General features: G+C 41.7%; 1 long non-coding RNA gene across 1 annotated transcript in view; it reads right to left on the minus strand.

The window, feature by feature from the left end:
- Positions 1-19446, minus strand: part of LOC129510299 (uncharacterized) — a 23756-nt gene continuing 4310 nt past the window's right edge. The window contains exons 2-4 of the long non-coding RNA XR_008664566.1: positions 3845-3935; positions 967-1084; positions 1-255 (exon numbers count right to left, since the gene is read on the minus strand). This is a non-coding gene — a long non-coding RNA (uncharacterized LOC129510299). The remainder of the gene's footprint in view (positions 256-966; positions 1085-3844; positions 3936-19446) is intronic.

Genomic DNA, 19446 nt, shown 5'->3' on the forward strand with positions numbered 1-19446 from the left:
CCCTTGCTGTATGTATTTTAAATATTCTATATATTTAAAGAGGGTCAATGGTTCCAAGATGGATCACCTATGGGGAGTTCTTCCCTTGCCTAATAAGATTGGATGCAAAGCTTAGTTTGATGCCCTGTAGCAGACCTTTTTTTTTTTTTTTTTAAGTACTCACTCTGTTTTAGCTGCTTCCAAGTCCCAGGCTGGAATCGGCAGGTTGCAGGATGAGGATAGTGTGGCAAGTGTCAGGCTACAGTTCTTAATGCTCTAGGGATAAGATTTCTTATGAAAACTGGCAGTTTTTTTGTTCTTCCTCAGCCTTTTAAACACACAGCCAGGTCTCTGTTTAGCTGCGCCCGCTGTGGTTGTGACTGTACCGGGCTAAATTTATGCTGCTGACAACTCCCATTGAAGTGCCTCGGTGGCACAGAGTCAGTGGGAGTTGTGTGTATATAAGCACAGGCAGACCTTGGCCCGCTGAGTGTAATAGCATATCTGCCTTGGGAGATTATGGGTATGATATGGGTGATGCGTAATGGATAGGGCAGTCTGTGTACAAATTTCAAATGACTCGCTACACCCCTTTAGGATGGCTGCTGTCAAAAGTATTAGCACTTTACACACACAACAACCACGGATCATATTACTTGTGGCCCCTGCTCCCACAGAGTGGCTCCTCCCACTTCTCCCAGTAGGTAATTGCTTCAGGGGTACCTATTGAACACATACAAAGGAGAAAACACTGGTGAAATTCATTCTTTGAGCTCGACTGTATTCATATAGAAGGAGGAAAATACCAAATGTGTTTAAAATTAGCATGGGTGGAAGTTCAAAGGGAATTACATGTAAAAGATATCTCCGAAAGATTTAAATTTTCAGGCCAGGGAGAACCTGATTTAATATACCCAGACTGAACCGAGGGGGAGAGTTATGTTGCTAGGCACTTAAATCAAGACCTAGCCTGATGCTAGCACTTACATTTTGCTGTTAATGGAAAGGTAGGGAAATGCAGAAACTTCCATGCCATGGATGATGTTTAAAGCATCTAATTCTTTGAGCACATATCTTTGAATGAGTCTGCCCAACGCTGGGGAATCTGCAAAAGTTTAAACAACGTGAAGATCTGACTAAGGAACACTAGCATTCTTTGGTTAAGCTCCCTTTCATGCTAAAAATACAGTGTCCCCTCTCAGCTTAGCACAAGCAAATTAAGTAGAATCCTTTCTTTTTTTTTTTTTTTTTTTTTTGATTGAGACTGGACTTAAGTGTGGGATTCTCCTGCCCTTCCATGCTAAACGGAGACAACAGAATAGCATCAAGAAAGACACAGGTGACACTGATGAGCATTCACAGAAAAAATGAGCAGCAAAATAACCACTATGATGATGGTCTGAGGTTGAATATATGACCTCTTTCCATAGTCAATATCTTTATCATAATAATGAAAATCTGTTAGCATTAGGAAACCATAGCATGGATTATACTGCCTGCTTGCACCACTGTCCAGAACACTATGGAAACTCATTTGTCCATTTACCAAAAGATGAGGGAGACAGACTCTGTAAGCTACCAAAAAGCCAAATCAAAATGCAATTTGGGCAGCCCAGGTGGCTCAGCAGTTTAACGCTGCCTTCAGCCCAGGGCGTGATCCTGGAGACCCAGGATGGAGTCCCAAGTCAGGCTCTCTGCATGGAGCCTGCTTCTCCCTCTGCCTGTGTCTCTGTCTCTCTCTCTCTCTCTCTCTCTCTCTTTCTCTCTGTCTCTCATGGATAAATAAATAGAATCTTTTTTAAAAATGCAATTTAATGGAGATAACATGAAACATTCTTAAATGGAATAAATCCCCTGTACAAGCCCTAGATGTCTGAGATCTGACTCCACGGCTGAAATCTGACTCCCCCTAATTCAGGGCTATGTTTAAAGCCAGTCACATGATGTGGTGGACAGCGCTGATCAAGAGATTTCTCAGTATTTTATTTGTTGCTGGACATTTCTTAAGAAAATCTGGCAAACCATGGCCAACAACAAAAAAAAAAAAACCTCTGAGTCCCAGTCCCATGGGGAACTGGAGAATTTTCCCAATAAAACAAAATGGTGGTTTTGAGGTGGTGGGGAGAGGAAAAGTTATGTTCAAGTGTTTGAAAATCTGTCGTATGATAGAGGGATGAGGTTGAGTTGCGTTTCTTCTGAGGACAGCATCCAACCCAATAAAAAGATGTTCCAGAGACACAAATTTTTGTTCACATAGAAGGAGCAAAAATTTCTTAAAACAAAGCTCCCAAAAGTAGTAGCCTTGGAGAGAGTGAGCGAGCCCTGACTTCCCATCTCTCTAGGTGGCTAGCCCTCTCCAAACTGGCAGCCTTCACCCAGACCTTCACACCTTTGTGCTGCCTGCCTTAAATTTACAACTCTTATAAACTACTAAATCGGTGTCAGCCTGGTCGTGTGCCTATCTCCAGACCTCTGGCCTCAGTGAAAAGTTGGACTAGTGTTCCCCAAGCTCCCTTCTAATGAAAAGACACCATGACTTCTCAATTCCATTATGGAACCTTGAATTCTGAAATATTTTTAAAACCAGTTACCCCTGTTTTATAGATGAAGAAATATCACAGGATGGAGTAACTGATGGAATCAGGGGCAGATAAAATCTTTCCCTTTCATACCTAGATTCCTGCTCACACTCAAGTAACTATTTCTACACAACCAACCTTAGCATTGTTCCAGAGCAACTTAGTCCTAACCTTATTCTAGAAAATTGGTCTGGTCCCCAGTGGCCACTAGATCATTTAGCTGAGAGCTTACTATCATTTCTAAGTTAATTTGTGAGTTAATTGTATATGTCAGGAAGCTCTGACACTGCAGAAAATGATAAATTATTGGGATAAACCAGGGTCAGAAAAATCCCTGTTGGTTGTTGATCAGTTTTTCTCAGAAAAAAATGTGTACTAGAGGGAACTAGAAGTGGCATCAAATATGAGTTGTCTCAGAAGACAACCTCCTTGAAGTGGACACTGGATTATTGAGTCAGAAAAATGCTTTGAACATCAAGATTCCCATAATACTCCACAATCACCACCTCAATCATGTTTTCATCTAAATGACTACCCAATGTATAGAACTTTAAAAAGAAGACCTCTATCCTTGCCTGTGGATATTTCCAATTTGATGGTCTAAATGTGGTATTAGAATGGTTAGATCATAAATCTCGAACACATACAGATTCCGCCTATCAGTAAAATAATGGCTTGTCTTTTCCACCTCTGTGTTGGGCAGGCCTGTGCCTCACGTGTCTCCTCCTTGCTGTTTGACCTTTGTGATTCCTTTCCCTTGGCAAGGTCAGGCCCTTAACATCAGGATTATGTTAAAAGAAAGACAAAAATTTTCACGGAAACTTCTGGAATTATCAGGGTTATGCCAAGTGGGGACTGGTCCTCCTTTGTAAAGGGAGGAAACTACATCTCAAGCCCAAGTGATTCAAATCCCTAGCAGCCTCTGAGTTTGGGACCAAATGGTGCTGCTTTTTTTTTTTTTCCCCACAGTGGCTATACTGGCCACCATCTACATCTGACCACACTCAAAGGCGGGGTTCTCCTGGTATAACTTCATGATCTACCATTTGTTACTGATTAATCCACAGTATATTGGAAAATGGAGCGAAACTGGAGTGCTATGGTTAAGTAATCAAAAGATGTCAAGGAGCCTTTATTTTGTAACTGGTTTCACAAAAATGATTTTGGAGGAGGAGCAAACTGAAAAGCCATCTCCTGACACATCATATTCATAGTCCGACCCTACCCCAAGTTAGAAAAGAACCCATTGCTTTCATTGCAGGGATTGCATGTGTTAAATGTCTTACCTGGAAGACAACATTCAGTTCCTCATCCACTGAGGCTTTAGGGCAGACAGCAATAGGGCTTTTCTATCTGCTTTTCTCTACACTCAGACACCTAGGTCAAAAGAGAAGTCAAGTTAGGCTGCAATTTCTGTAATTTACAATCCCCAGCCTGTGGGCCAGAGCCAAAGGGCTCTTGGCTACGAAGTGTAAACAGAACATTGTTGCCTCTTAATCTGGGTAATTGGTCCCAAATGCTGTTGCCACTTTTCAGATCAGATGCTTTAGGTACTTTTTAAAGAACCTGGAACTTTTTTCCTTTGGCAGGAAAAAGTTTGGAGTGTAACCGTCTTTTCATCAGCACTAAGACTCCTATAAACAGCCAGGTGATTTCATTTGGGGGCCTGTAAACACAGGAGGCTTGGGGCCTGCTTCGGAGAGATCCATTCTGGTTTTGAATGTTCATTCATCTATCATTTGCTCCCACACCCTAGCCGACATCCGGGTGTTTACCTAACATGCTCAGCTTCTGCAAGAGCTGAGCAGACAGGGCCACCTCTTAGAGGATGCCAGCCAGATTTCAGAAGCTGAGCTGTGTCTCATTCTGGCATAATGTGTTCTTATCGGTACGTTCCTTGAGGGTAACGCACCATAATGAATTTGGCCGAAAACCAGTTGTTTTATGACATCATTTTCTGGGCAAAGTCCTAGGGATGCTGTGTAAGAGAAGCCAGTGTGGTGTTCTGGGAGGAGTCTGGGCTTGGGAACGCTCAAGGGAACTACAGGCTGTGTGACCCCAGGCGGGCAACATAATCTCCCTGAGCCTCAGTTTCCATATCTATAAAGTGCAGACGATAATAGATACCTTGCAAACTCAGCGTGGGGATTAAATGAGAATATGAATATAAAGATTATGGAGCATTCCACGTTATTATGATTATAGATTATAAATACAATATATATCCACATTATATATTATGTAAAGCAGTTTTTAAACCATATTTTTTTCAGCCTATCTTTAAGTCAACATACACGTGGCAGGGAACAAAATCCTGTGAAATCTCTTCAGTAGTCCAAGAGAATATAGCTTTCATTCTGGATCTGGCAAGACATTGACAAAAACCCGAGTTCCCTTAGGCCTTCACTTCTCTAAATACTTCTGGAATCCTGTTGAGTTCTACATTAACTAATGCTTCTCCAAGTTTTACTTATTCAGTTTTGTTTTTTGTTTTTTTGTTTTTTTGTTTTTTTGTTTTTTTTTTTTTTTTTTATCTTTTCTCCCCAATCTCTCACTGTGTCATTCTACTTTTTTTCTTTAATTTCCACTCCAAGGGTGGGTGGCTCAGGCAGCTGAGTGTCAGACTGTTGGTTTTGGCTCAGATCTTCATCTCAGGATTGTGGGATTGAGCCCCAGGTCAGGCTCCACATTCAGCACAGAGTCTGTTTAAGATTCTCTCTGTCCCTCTTCCTCTCTGCCTCCCCCCACCCTCCACACACTCTCTCTCAAATAAATAAATGAATCTTTTTTTTTTTTTTTTAACTCCATTGCACTATTTCTATCTCCTTAGCACTAGGGTATCCTACATATGTTGTATTCCAAGTGGAAGCTCAGCAAAGACTTCTGGGAGGTTTGTGATGTCAACTCCCTTCCAAAACAACTCCAAAAACATCTTCTGGTTCCCTTTCCTGGCCCATCATCTATTCATTATTAGCTAAAGTGGGATGAAAGTTTCAGTAAGAAGCCATAACACAACTGCAGTTTACCTAAAGTTAGTGAGTCTGGGTTAGGTTTAGAAAAACCTGGTTTGAATTTTAGGTGAACCTCCTTTCTACTATCAAATGCCAGAAAAGGATTTATAGTTTCAGGTGGATAGCAAATGAAATTTGGTAAGTTCATCTGGGTTTTACTTTGGGTTTGTCATTTCAATGAACTCCAATTTCATGAAGCCTTAATCCTTATATTTACGGTTTTCCTGCCATATTCACCTCAGTTGTCAAAATTTTTTAAAAAATTAAATAAAAATGGAGACATAGTGTTCGGTTTTTGAGCAAATAGCAATATTATGCAACGTATCCATTTCTTTGTCTTAATAATAAAAAATTTATGAGGAAAATATATTTGGGGTAATGTGCTTTAAGGAGTCAAGCTATTTTTGCAGATATCTGTCTTTATTTCATACTATGTTTATTAACCATGAAATTCCAAACTGACCAGATGATAATTAACAAAATTATCTATTTCTGTCAACATTTCAAGATCTGCACTGCATCATCTTTTATCACTGGCTCAGTTGAACTGTGACTTTAAAATCAAATTTGTATAATTCAAGCTTTCTTCATTTTTGCATTTCATCCCCCAGAAGTCAGAAATCCAGACTTTAAACTAGCTAATTTCCTTAAATTATATGCTAGAGGTTTGAAGAGATTTAAGGATAGATCTTTTATGTCAAAATGATAGGTTCACAGTTTGTGATTGATGATCTTGTACTTAAATGATATATGCCCATTAGATAAAGGGGCCTTCTGGGATGAGAAAATTAGGCAAAAGTGAGCTTAGAGAAATTTCTAAATCCTACATTTGCAGAGATAGGGACAACATGATTCCAGTTTCTTTTTTATTATAAGATGAAATAATCTTAAATAACTTACATATGGAGATTAATATATCAATGCACCCTAAAAAGATTATTTGCTTAAAAGTGCATTTTTCACTGTAACAGTTAAGTGGAAGCTTTCTAGTTACATTACTTTGAATATCTACCTCTTAATTTATCTAAACAAAGTTATTCTGGGATTAATTTTTTCTTCCTTAGGAAATGTGCATTAGATAAAATTCCCCCAAATACTACTAATACCTTTTCATAAATTGACCACATTTTACAGTATTTTAAAAATTAAAACCTAAAAACAGAAAATGTCATGTTTTTTTTTTTCCTTTCTTCTAATCTGTAGTCCCCAAATGACTGTTCATAAAAATAAACTTTACAGCATCTTTGAGAATCCCAAAGAACCCCGGTCAAGATTTTTTTGGCTAGAAAAGAAAGCAGTTTTGATATTCAAAAATTTGGCCTCCCTTAGTCAATCCCCAAAAGGGGAAAAAATCAGCTAATCTTAGAAAGATGGTAAATTTAAGTGATTCTCTAATCCAAGTTAGTTCCTCAATCATGTTTTGAAATACGATCAAACAATCAAGACTGGGAAAAGTCATAGAAAGTTTCAAAAATAACTCAAAATAGAAAAATTGTGCATTTCTTTAAGAGGCTTTTCTGTTTCTAAATTAGAGGATGAATAGCCTCTTACTGGAAAATAGCAAAGTTTATGCTGGCATGCCCACTTCATGGTAACAAAAAAAAGATCCACTAACATATTCTATTACTGGACCATTTAAAACAGTATTAAACACCATATTTTTTTTTAAATCCGATTTTTGTTGGTCAAGTATTCCAGGTGTCATGCTAGACAGCAAAGCCAGCTAAACACGGACACGGACACGTCCATCCACAGGCTCTAACACTCGTACAATAAACAACTGGGTAGGCATGCACACTCGCACACGCATGCGCACACACAAACGTACAGACACGAAACCTGACCAGCCTTTGCTTTGAGTCCCTGATAACTCTGGCCCTGGAAAGAATTTTAATCTACATGGTTTGAAAATAGGGGTCTTTCAAATATGCTGCAAACAATTTGTGATGGTCATCTCTAAAATGCTGCTCCATTATCCTTTTCCATTTGGAATGAATGAGGCTAATTAATTTCAGGCCATACTTGATGAGGTCAGCACCATACGAGGGGTGCGTGCTAGACATTGCTAATCTCTTTCAGCTGAGAGTGATGAATTAAAGATGAAGCATGCCTTTGCAGGCCTAATTTAGAATGTATATCAAAAAACCTACAGCAAATAATACTATACCCTACAACAAAGGAAAACTTGTTCTCTGAGGCTCCCTGAGTTGTGTTGATTTTAAAGACATTTTCAGTCTTTGGAATTCCAGCTGTGGATGGCTGAACCATATCAAGAAAATCAAGCCATCTCTCACACATGGCCATGTGGACAAAAAGTGGGATTAAAGGAAAGAAAGAAGGAAAACAAAAACAAAATACAACAATCAGGTTTGATCCCCTGTGTATTAAAATTCCACCTACACATTACGATTTTTTTTTTCAGAGCTACCCCAGACACAAAGATCCCAAATTAGCAATACCTGTATTCAAGCAGTGACCACCCAGCTCTGCTGGGACATTTCAAAGCAACATGCTAAATGAGGCAGCCTGTTGTTTTTAAAGCAGATATCCTAATGAGGCTTATTAGGTTTTTCCATGTCTCTATTTTGAAAGCCAATAGAGATTGACCAGGTAGATAATGTGATACCTTTTATTAAGCCAAGAAAGAAATTGTAATACAGATGCCTCCGGGCCAAAATGTTCTTATGAAAGTTAGTGCTAAGCCAACTTCCCAGTTAGTGCAAAAGGGAGGTACTCAGTGACCTAAACTCTAAAGAGAAGAAATTAGTCATGATTTCTCAAAGATAAGTACCACGAATCCCTAAGTGTGGCAAGGAAGGTGGCACAGCCCAGACACTAGAGCATATCCCTTGCAAAAATTATTTCAGCAAACCTCGCAAGAGAAATCCTGACGATTATCCTAACGATTTCGGAATTTCCAACTGGTGGCCACAACAGCTCCTGACTCTGTATCCCGGTAGCCCTCATTAGAACAAAGCTGCTTCGAATTAGGTCCAATCTACATGCTGAATCAATCTTTCATCCCTTTGATTGCTTCTGAAAATATTTATATTTCTTAATAATGCACATTTTGTCTTGCAACTTCTGATGAAACCCAGACAGGGGGTCCCAAAGCAGGCAAATGTATGTGGAAGGGTGATTTGGGACAGGAAAAGGAAGATAAGAAACACAGGTTTTTCCCATTGGGGAGCCATTAGAGAATATAAATCTAGCAAGTTTGGTTATGTAAGCATCAGAGGAGGGTTGTAATAAATATAGCTTGGAATATTATAGTGACCTAACGGAGATTACAGCATATTCTTATTCTCATGTGATTCTTCATTGCAGTTTCGACTATTTGTCTAGTTAACTTAATAGATTTTATGACAGATCATGGTGGGAGGGATGCCTGGGTGGCTCAGCAGTTTGCCGCCTGCCTTTGGCCCAGGGCATGATCCTGGAGTCCCAGGATCGAGTCCCACATCGGGCTCCCTGCATGGAGCCTGCTTCTCCCTCTGCCTATGTTTCTGCCTCTCTCTCTCTCTCTCTCTCTCTCTCTCTCTCTGTCTCTCATGAATAAATAAATAAAATCTTTTAAAAAAGAAAAAAGATTATGGTGGGAGAAATCCAGGGAGATTTCATAGTGCAACCATTAATAGCCCACATGACCCCTCTTATCAAAAAATAGAGTAATAGCTATAATGGAGATGTGACTAGATGATCTAAAGTATGTTTTTGTTGAATAAGAAGCATAGCATTGGAAGGATGTATTTTTGGGGACGTGGGGCAAGGGCAGTGGGAGTGGATTCCTGGTTTATGAGGCTGAGAGAAAAGGAGCTTATCCCTGTCACCAATCAGCTGGATGACATTACCTAAGTCACCTAACTGCTCCAGACCTCAGGTTTTTCTTCTTCTATCTGGGACAGTTTTTCTTGTAAGTTTTAAATCATATGGTTTTTGAAAGAATGATCATTGTCTTAGATATTCACTGCCCTCTGGAAGCGGAGAGGAAGAAAGCAAAGACCTAGTCTGACACTGTGTCTCCAGTCTGAGATGGAAGCCACATCTTCTCAAAGTGCCCAACATGTCACTCGTCCCCACTCACCTCTTCAGACATGGCTGCCATTTCTGTTCCTCATTTCAGTCCCTTAAGGCATCATGAAAGAAGAAAGCACTCCAAACCAATGCCCGTAGTTTCATTCCTCCAATCACCCCATGTTAGAGATGAGGAACATAAAAACCAAAGATGTTGACGTCACACAGTAACTGGCAAAGCTGGAATTTAAACCCAGGTCTCCTTGTTTCTAAACCAGGGTCTATTCTGCTCTGACACACTGCCTCAGAGTCTGAGGGATTTTTAGATTCCAAAAATAAGTGGGATTTCTTGTTACCACTCCATTCGATTGAAGACTCCTTACAATTAGAAACAGGAGCTCAGGGGAGGGCAGTGGCTTTGAATGTAGACTTCCTGGACTTGAATAATTTGTCCTCAACTTAGCGATGCAAGTTTTGGGTGTTTGGGTGAGTCCCTAAACTCTGTAAGACTCTGGGTTGTTTTATTTTTTTCTCTTGGATAATGGAAGTAGTAACTGTATCTACTTTTGATAGAGATCAAAATGAATATCTTATATATGAATGTATTGAGATTAGATGAAACGGCCTATATGTTTCCCATAATTGTGGTCTATAGCAAATGTCAGTCTGCTAGTAGCCTGTCTTCTTCTTCTTCTTCTTCTTCTTCTTCTTCTTCTTCTTCTTCTTCTTCTTCTTCTTCATCTTCTTCTTCATTTACACAATGACTAGCAATAGAGACCCTGAAAGGAACCTAGGAAAAATAGTTATGGATTCTGGCTGTGCTCCTATTGGCTCTATGGCCTCAGTTAACTCTCAGAGCCTCAGTTTACTCATCAGCAAAATGGGAATTCAAAATATCTGCCTGGGATGAATTGAAGTAAAAATCAAATGAGTTATGCATGCAAGATAATTTTTAAACAGAACCTGATAAAACCCCAAGGGCTCATAGTTTTATTAAAACATTATTCTTCCTAGGTTGGAAAACCTCCGTATGCCTGGAGTTGGTTAGCAGATAATAAAAGAGATAATGCCACTGTTTTGTTTCCCAAATAAGCCACCTTAAATGTAAAACACCATTAAATCATAAAAGAATAAATTCGTTTCCTCAATTATCACCATTATCCCTTTAATCCTATTCTACTGTTCTCTACCTAAACTTGTGGTTCGCTCATAATTTTATCTTACCAGAGGATTAGATAACAAGTAGCTCACAGGGATGGCGTTTAGAAGAGGAAAACGGCAAACCCCCTCTCCTCTTTGCCTTCCAAGTAAGGGAGAGAAATGTCTCAAAGCAAAGAAAATGCGTTTTATGAAAGATTAAATGCAGGCTTCCAAGAAGCAGCCTTCATCCCCTCGTTAAAATACTATCAAACTTTGCTATTGACCGGCTAGCTGTCTGTTGCATGCGACCTTAAAAATATATTCATTATGGAGATATAATTTTGCTCAAGCTAAAGAAGCATCATGGGTTCGGGAATTGTTTTCTGAGTGGGATTATTAAAGGGTTTGGGGCCTAAAGGTGTATGTCTATTTTAAAAAGAAATTTTCTGATTGCAGATAACTTCTCAATTTGATTTAGTGTCGAACGATAGTGATGGGGTTGATAAGTGAGCGTTCATCGGTAATTCATCTTGTGCTGGTAGAAATTTACAGCAAAGCAGTGCTTTCCCAACAGTGACAAGCCCTATTAATCTTCTTCAGACACATTTCAATAGGTGTCCCCATCTGTGGCCAACATCTAAACACTCTGGCATCACCGGAGACTTGAAGACACCTTCATTTCAAGTTACACTACTGAAAATGTGATACTAGATTGTACTCTGTTTTTTAACCTAATTCTCTCTCTTCATTCAATTAGCCTTTCTTGCCTGGATTTTCTGCTCATGTGTAACATCATTTCCCAGGGAGAGCTCTCAAAGATTTGGTTTCTTAGAGATGCACAATCTCCTCCAAGGTTAACAACCAACAACTTTTTTACAAATTAAAATTGCATAGATTCCAGTTCTGACAGTCACTGGTCTCTGATTGCATATGTCCTTAGAAAGTAGAACCTGCTCAAAGAAAGACCGCCTATGCATTTGAGAGGGCTTAGCCAAAGGGGAAGTCTATAAAATCCATTCACGTTCATATTTGGAATTCAACTATCCTGAACTATGATGTTTAATTTCAGTGCAGGAGGATGCTGAGGATGCTGAGGCAATTAAGAAAGGGGGGTGATGGAAATGCAGCCCAGCGTTCATATAGCCACATTTACTCAGCAGATTCAGTTCATAGGATAAAACCCCTCTCCTGGTCCTTTGCTTCAGCTGGGGGACCTCTGGTTAGAGAAAGAAATACAATAATCACTTTAGGGATAGATTATTTCACCTAAATTGCCTTTATTCTACAGGCAACTTTCACTATCTGGCTGCAAGGCCAGTCCAGGCAAAAAAAAAAAAAAAAAAAAGTGCAGGGAGTATTTGATTTTGGATTGCACTTAAGTGCTTTTTTTTTTTTTGTGCCATTTTCAACTTCATAATGGGTTTGGTCTTGCAAAGAAATAGGATTTGAACAGCATTTTTCTTGTGCACTTTAGAAACCTTTCAAATGAGAAAACTCCCTGACACATTCTTACTTGAGAAAGGTTAGATATACCTGTATAATGAATGGAATTATTCTTAACTTCATTGAACTTTTTTGTCCATATGTGATCTGAAATACATATCTGTTACTAATGTGTGTGTGTGTGAGTATGATAAAGATATGCATTCTCAAAAAAGTCTGCCTCCCTCCCTCCCTCAAATGTTTCTTCCCAATGATCATTTGAGTTTGTTACAGATCTCAATAACCTTATTGTAGGTGGCAAGTTTAAATGTGCCATATTAATAACTTGTTATCCAAGACAAATTAAGTCCTTATGTGTCAAAAGCACCCGGCACTGGATTATCTACAAGACAAGTATTTATTGAATAAATGTTCAGTCCAATTTCATTTTAATGTGACTGACTGTATGTTTCAGCCTCTTAGGCAGAGATAAAAACCCTTAGACCTATAACTGTGTTGCAACATTACACCTAACTTGTCTATTTCTATTATTGTCTCCTAACTTAGAATATGGAAAGAAGGCTTTTTTTTTTTTTTTTTTTTTTTTTTGTGGTTGTTGTTCTGAAGAGCAGGGAGAGAGATAGAAAAATGGCTGGCATTCAGCCTAAAGAGAAATCATTGAAACAAATTAATCCTATGCCGTTTAAATTGACATGGTAATCCATCATCAGAGAAGGCAAACTCTGAAAGCAATCTAGAATCTGCCCTGCTCTTTCACTGGCCCTGAAGGCACAAAGACAGATAGTAAAAGAGTTGGGGGGGTGGTGGTGGTGGCAGGATCATAAAAGTTAGGAATGACTTCAAAAATAATAAAATTGATTATATCAGCTCCCACTGTCCAGCCCCTGCAAACCTCCTTTGGAAAGGAGAGGTTAACTTTCAACAGTTGCTTTCAAAGTTTGCTTCTAAGTGGTGGGTCATCCACCGTGGAGCTCCGACACTGTGCCTCCTTCTCCAGGCTGCCAGGCTGCTGACTAGTGTAACCGCTGCCTGCCGCGTTTAAAAAGTAGACCGAAGCTCTCTGGCAGGACCCACAGTTACACAGAGACTTTCCCTACAGTGGTAAGGGGCTTCTTAGGTGGGGTTTAGGATTGGGGTTTTGGTTTTGTGTTCTGTTGTTGTTGTTTGGGGGGGGATGGGGAGGAGTGGCAGGGAATCTTTTTCTTTTTTTTTCTCCTATAATTATCTTGTTTTGCACTCTAATGGAAACGCATGTTATTGTAATTTTTAAAAGTATAACTTTCCTAACAGTTTTAAAAACTGAGGCAAGCCACAATGCCCTGGTTCTTATTTGTGTCTTTTATTTTGGAGGCTGATTTTTCAAATCTTCCTTTACTTCAAAAAGCCTGTGATGCTATGTTGTTAAAGTTTGTTTAAAATTCATAAATTCTTTATAAAACCAAAGTGTCACATGCTGGTTGATAGTTAAGATGAAAAAAACCCTAAGAGCTCCATTGTAAAAACAGCGTGCCTGTATTTTCAACACACAGAATCCTGTTGTTGGGGTTTTGTTTCCTCTTTATGTATTTATTTAATGTTTTTATTTTTGTTTTTGTTTTTTGGGGGGACGCAGGAGGGTTTTAGAGCCTCACCTCCTCATTATTGCCTAGATATATAAACTTGAACACAGAAATAAATATTATTTTTAATAATGCATTAGACTATAAAAGCAAAACAATTTGAAAATTCTTTTTTTAATCTCAAAATCTATTCTGTTAACAATAGACAGTGTGTGAAGACAAAAACCCAGATACCTTAGTGCCAAAGGCAAGAAGGCAGAAGGACAGGAATATAAACCATACCCCACAGCTGCCCTATTTAAATTTATCTAGGATAGAGTTTCTTCTAGTTTACTAAGAAAACTTTATATGTTCCTGAAACTTCAAAGTAAACATCACATCTCTTTCCTATGATCAGAATTTTTATTTACTGGTTTTTAAAAGAAGGTGAATAATTCTTGCATATTGACTAATGCTTTTTAAAGCACAAAAGACAAATTAAATGCATTTCCAGGGTAAATAGGAAGAGAGTTAAAGGCTCTTATATAAAATATTCATCCACAGCCACGTCAGTAACAATGTTAAGAGTTATTAGCAAAGAAGAGTAGGTTTAGATATTTGTAAGTGTGTTTGTTTTAAATAGAATGCCTCTGATTTTGTTTTGTATTTAGAAACAATGTATGTTTTAGCAAGTATATGATTTTAAAAGCCATTAAATTAACCAATATCATATGAAAAGAATCAATGAGTGAATAAGCATTAAGTCTTGGAGACTGAAAAATAATACTCTTTTAACCCCCACCCCTCCACCCCTTCACCTCCCTTACATCTGACCATGCTGGCTTCCTTCTAATTGCATGGCAATATGGCAACAAAGTATATGCAAAATGAAAATCTGCATTATAACTTTTAGAGTCAATAAATAAGCGATTAACATACATTCTGCACAGAAACAGATTTGCCCAATTTTTTACTTCCCCCTGAAATATGATATGATGTGGCCCTGTCAAGAAATACCCAATGTGACATTTTTCACTGAAGCCAATATCCCCTTCTTTTTATGTTTTCACTTTTGCTTTAAACTGTTTTAAGTGATATCATCTAAATCAATTTACCTCAGTCAAGCACTTCGTAATCTCTTCGATAAGGCTGATTAATTTATTATAAATTGTAATGGACAGATGGGAAAAGTACCTGTCTCCATCCAATATTCAAAATAAAAGGACCAGTGTACTTTTCATTTAAATATTATACTTTGTAAACTCTCAAGATGAAACTTCCTATGATCATGGAGTTGAATATCATGTTAAATATCCTCCTCTTAATTTTGAACAGAAGTCCTTTATTTTTAATGTGTACCTTCAACGTTTCAAGAAATCACCCTCTTAAGGGGAGAAATGCAGTTGGTAATTAATTAATTAATTAATTATGTTTTCTAAATTCACACATAATGTTTTCCTATTATGGCAGTGTGTCTTTGTTCATCTACTTCTTTAATTATATGCTTTATGTTGAAACTTTTCTTTCAGCCTTCTAAAAACCAATAGAATGAAAATTAGTCCTTAACTTATTATTCTTCTTCCAAAATTCACCTTAAGTTTTGTGGCTAAAGGAAATTAAATCAGATAACCCCCCCTCCTTTGTTGTTCTGTTTGTATTTTATTTAAGTACACTGATGCAGCTAATCAACAATATTAATTTATCTGGATACCTGCCTTACTAACACTTTCACATTTAAGTGACTGGCACTTGATGCCATTTGATTAATGCTTTTTTTGACATACCAAAAATGAACTGTCATTTTAAAGATTTCATTATCAGACTCTTGCAAAAAGGGGGAGGAAATGTAGAATTAGATGATCTTTCCTCACTCTGTCCACTTCTAAATAAGAACCAATGTCCCCATGGCTTTAGATGTCTTTAGAACTTTCTCATCAGGAATCTCCCTGCACTGTAACATTAAAAGCACGTATAGCCCACAAGAGACTTGGTTACAGGGACAGCAAACCTATCTGTATCTAGAACCTACTCACTTTTATTTCTTTAATTCATTGAAAAGTAAAATAGAGGATCATGTTGTCGAATTTTAAATATATATTAGGCAAAAGATGCTCACCTTTTGTTTAAATGCCCTGCCAAAGCTACCAAAATGAAAATTGACGTTTTTACTTTGAAGTGTCTTTTTATGATTCTGCAAGGCACAATAGCTTTACCATTACTAACTTGCTTCAGCTTGTATTTCAACAATAGTGATTCCAAGGAGCTCATTCAAAACTCTTTTTTTGCGCTGCTTTCTGCCAGACCCCTGGCATGTACACATGAGTGACAGCCTCTATCTAGTGCTTGAGTATATGAACCTTTAATCCATCATGGAACTTCTAACACCATAAGAATATATACACACCCATGTGCATACACCTTCATGCACATAACTATTATATAACTACCCATTAAAATGCCACCAGGTTTAAAGCCAGCAGAATGAATATTTTCCTAATCTCATCCAGATTTTATGGCTATAATTTGGCTACTGGCAAGATTCTAAATTAGCTTTTACTTAAATGAGAGAAGGTAAAATATTTAGTGGATTTTTTTTTTTTGGCTTTTAAAACCCCCTCCCACAATAATCTACTGTTGTAGACATGTTAGATTTTTTTTTTTTAAGTGAACTGGGTGGTCAGTTAAATGGAAGAAAATATTTCACTACATTATGTTTTCTTATTCCCTAAAGTCCACCTCCATGGAGTGAGCTTTCTTGATGGATGAGACTGTTGTCTCTCTGAATGGAAACCTGCTTTCCTAAGAAGGATGGGGGTGGGGGAGACCAGTGAAGGAAGGCAAGCTCTAAATCCCTGAGACTAGAATATTCCCTCCCTCCATCCCCCCTCCTTTCCTTCCTCCCTGCCTTCCTTCCTTCCTCTCTTCTTCCTTCCTTCCTTCCCCTTTCTTTCTTCCTTCTTTGCTACCGCCCCTAGTTAACCTTCGCTCTGGCCAAGACCAAGAAGGGCTAATGGAGACCCGACTCCTGACAGCCTCCAGGTCAGTGAGACACCAGAGCTGCCAACACAGGAATTAGAGGATTACCAAGGAAGGAATTCGAGGCACCAGTCGCCTCACACCTGAACACATCGCTCCAATCCATTAGGATTCATCTTAAAAAATAATAATAATAAAAAGTAACCCTTCTGGAAAACTGTTCATTGGATCTGAAGTTATATTTCCTGGTGCCCTGGGGGCCAAGCAGGGCAACCTCAACTGAATTCCTCAAGCTGCCAAGAAAATCGTGCAGGGGGGGAGGGGCAGGAGGAGGAATGAATGAATGAATAAATAAATAAATAAATAAATAAATAAATAAATAAATAAATAAACAAATAATTTCCCCAGCTTCTTCAGAAAGAGCAGACTTTTAAGAGAAGGTCAGGTGCTGGAAAAGGAAGAAGAAACCAAAGAAATTCTCCCCTTTCATCACCTTCCGCCTCTCCTTTTCCCCCCCAAATTAGTGTCCTCTTGATTATTTGCAGCTGTGTCGAACCTCGAGGTCTGCTCACAGGAGCCAGCGAGGCTCCCGCTTCTAGAAGTGAAAAGCCATTTTCACGCCAAGACTTTGCTGCTTGAGTTTGGGAACAAGGTTTCCTCTCCCTCCCAGCAAACTGCGCCCCCTCCACCAGCCGCCCCCAAAGCCTTGCTAACTTCGGCGAACCCTGCAAGCCTTCGCCCCTGTGCCACTTGGGGCTCCTGCACCCAGCCGTGGGGCCACAGACCGGTTTCCGGGGCTGGAGTGTGGCTCCATACCCCCCAAAAGGGAATTTCCCGCCCTGGGGGCTTCATCGGTGTACGTCACCCTGCCCCTGCCCTCGTCCTCGTCAGCCTCAGACTTCCTCACACCTGCCCAGGAGCCCCGAACCTGGAATCCACCAGCCCTGTGGTCCGCAGCGGGTTCCGCCACCCGGCGGCCGCCCTAGACACTGGGTGGGTGGGAGGGACAGGCAGCCAGCGGGGCTGGGCCGCTGCGTCCTCTCTCGCAACATCAAAAGAGCAAGGGGACAGAGATATATCAAGGAGAAAGTTCGAGGATGCTGCGGGTCGCGGCTGGGGCGGAAAAATGCAACCCGTCTGGGTCACACCTTCATTCCAGGAGATCGCCTGCAGAGACCGCGCCGTGGGGGAACCCGCCAGCGTCCCCGCGCCGGGCCTGCCCTCCGCTCCAGTGGCCACCTGACCGCTGCCATTCGCAACGTGGCTCTCAAGCTCCGGCCCTGGGGCGGCCCGCGCAACCTTTCCGCGGCGGTGGCCCGTGGAAGCCCGGCCGCGGCGCATTGCCGCGCCCTCGCGTCTCCCGTCGAGCAGAGAGGGACGGAGGCCTGCGCCCGGGAGCTCCCTGGCGGTGGTCCGGCCGCCCCCCGCCCCTCGGGGGCTGCTCCCCCTTCTCAGCCTCGCCAAATCCCTGAAAGCCTGGGCCCCCTTCGCCACCCCGGGGGCTTCTAATCACTCCGTATCGATTTCCCTAACTCTTTTCATCCCGTTGAAGACACATCTTAAAACACTCCAGCCCGGAGTGTGCTCTGGGCTTTATCCACACTAATAAAATGATTTACCCTTCTCTCTGCGCTCTCCTCACAGAGGAAAATCGTTCGAGCCCCGGCTACTTGTGTGTGATCAGTAAATATTTAGTGCGGTGACATCCTCAGCTAGGCTTCGGATCGATTCGGGGACCACCGGGAGGTGCGCACGGTCCGGGCGGGGCCGCGCAGAGCCCGCCGAGGGGGCTCCTCCCGCCCTCGCTGCTGGCCGCTGATTTACGGCCTCGGCAACCAGCAAAAGGGGGCGAAAGCGCGCTGGGAAAATTGGCTTTTCAACCTTTTTACTTTTGACATTCAGCCACCTCCCCAGGCTCTAATTCTCGCCTCCGCTCTTTCCCACCCCCCTCCGCCCCCGACCCAGGGCGCCCCGTGCGCCCCGCGCGCCCTTCCCGCCGCAGCGCGCTGCGCTCGCGCCCCCGCGGCCCGGGGACCACCTATCACAGCCCTGCGCCGCGACGCGGGGCGGCCCAGGCCTCTGCTCTGGGGGTCGTCGCCTTCGGGGCGAGGTGCGCTCGGCCCGCCCACACCTCAGAGGGCGGAGAGAGGATGGAGAGGCCCGCGGCTCCATTCGCCCATCCAGGAGCCACTCTCGCTACCTTTTCTCCGACCCTCGGTCATTCCCCCATTTCTGGGGCTGGTCCTCGACGCCCCTCGGGCTGGACGGCGTCGGGTGGGAACTTTACTTTCCTCGCAGAGAAGCTCCCGTTTCCTTTGAAGCGAAAAGGCGTTGAGCTTGGATGTGTTGGAAGGGGGCCTCCTACCCTGATCCTGGGTGGCAGGGGGCTGCGGCCGCCGCAGTGGCGGTGTCCTCGTCCCCCGGGCCCTCCCGGTCTTCCCTGGGCGCACACCGTCGCTGCAAGACGGCGCCCTGGACCAGCACACCAGGAGGTGGGCCCGACCCGGAACGCGGCACGCTCTCGCCTCACGCTCTCGCTTCTCCTGCGGGACCCGCCACCTCCGACGACTACATTGTCCGAGCGAGCGGGGAGAAGGGAGGGCTGCTAACCCCTTGGGTTCCACCGCTCTTCGGCCCGGGGGCTGGGGCCTGAGCGACGCCAACGCCTTTGCCCACCTGTTAGCGGGCCTGCTCCCCTCTCACCTGGGGCCAGGGCGTCTGGGCCCGGGGAGGAAGGTGAGCGACCTTGTTGGGTCCACGCACCCC

This window comes from Nyctereutes procyonoides, unplaced genomic scaffold (genome assembly GCF_905146905.1).
Source record: "Nyctereutes procyonoides isolate TBG_1078 unplaced genomic scaffold, NYPRO_anot_genome, whole genome shotgun sequence".
NCBI lineage: Eukaryota > Metazoa > Chordata > Mammalia > Carnivora > Canidae > Nyctereutes > Nyctereutes procyonoides.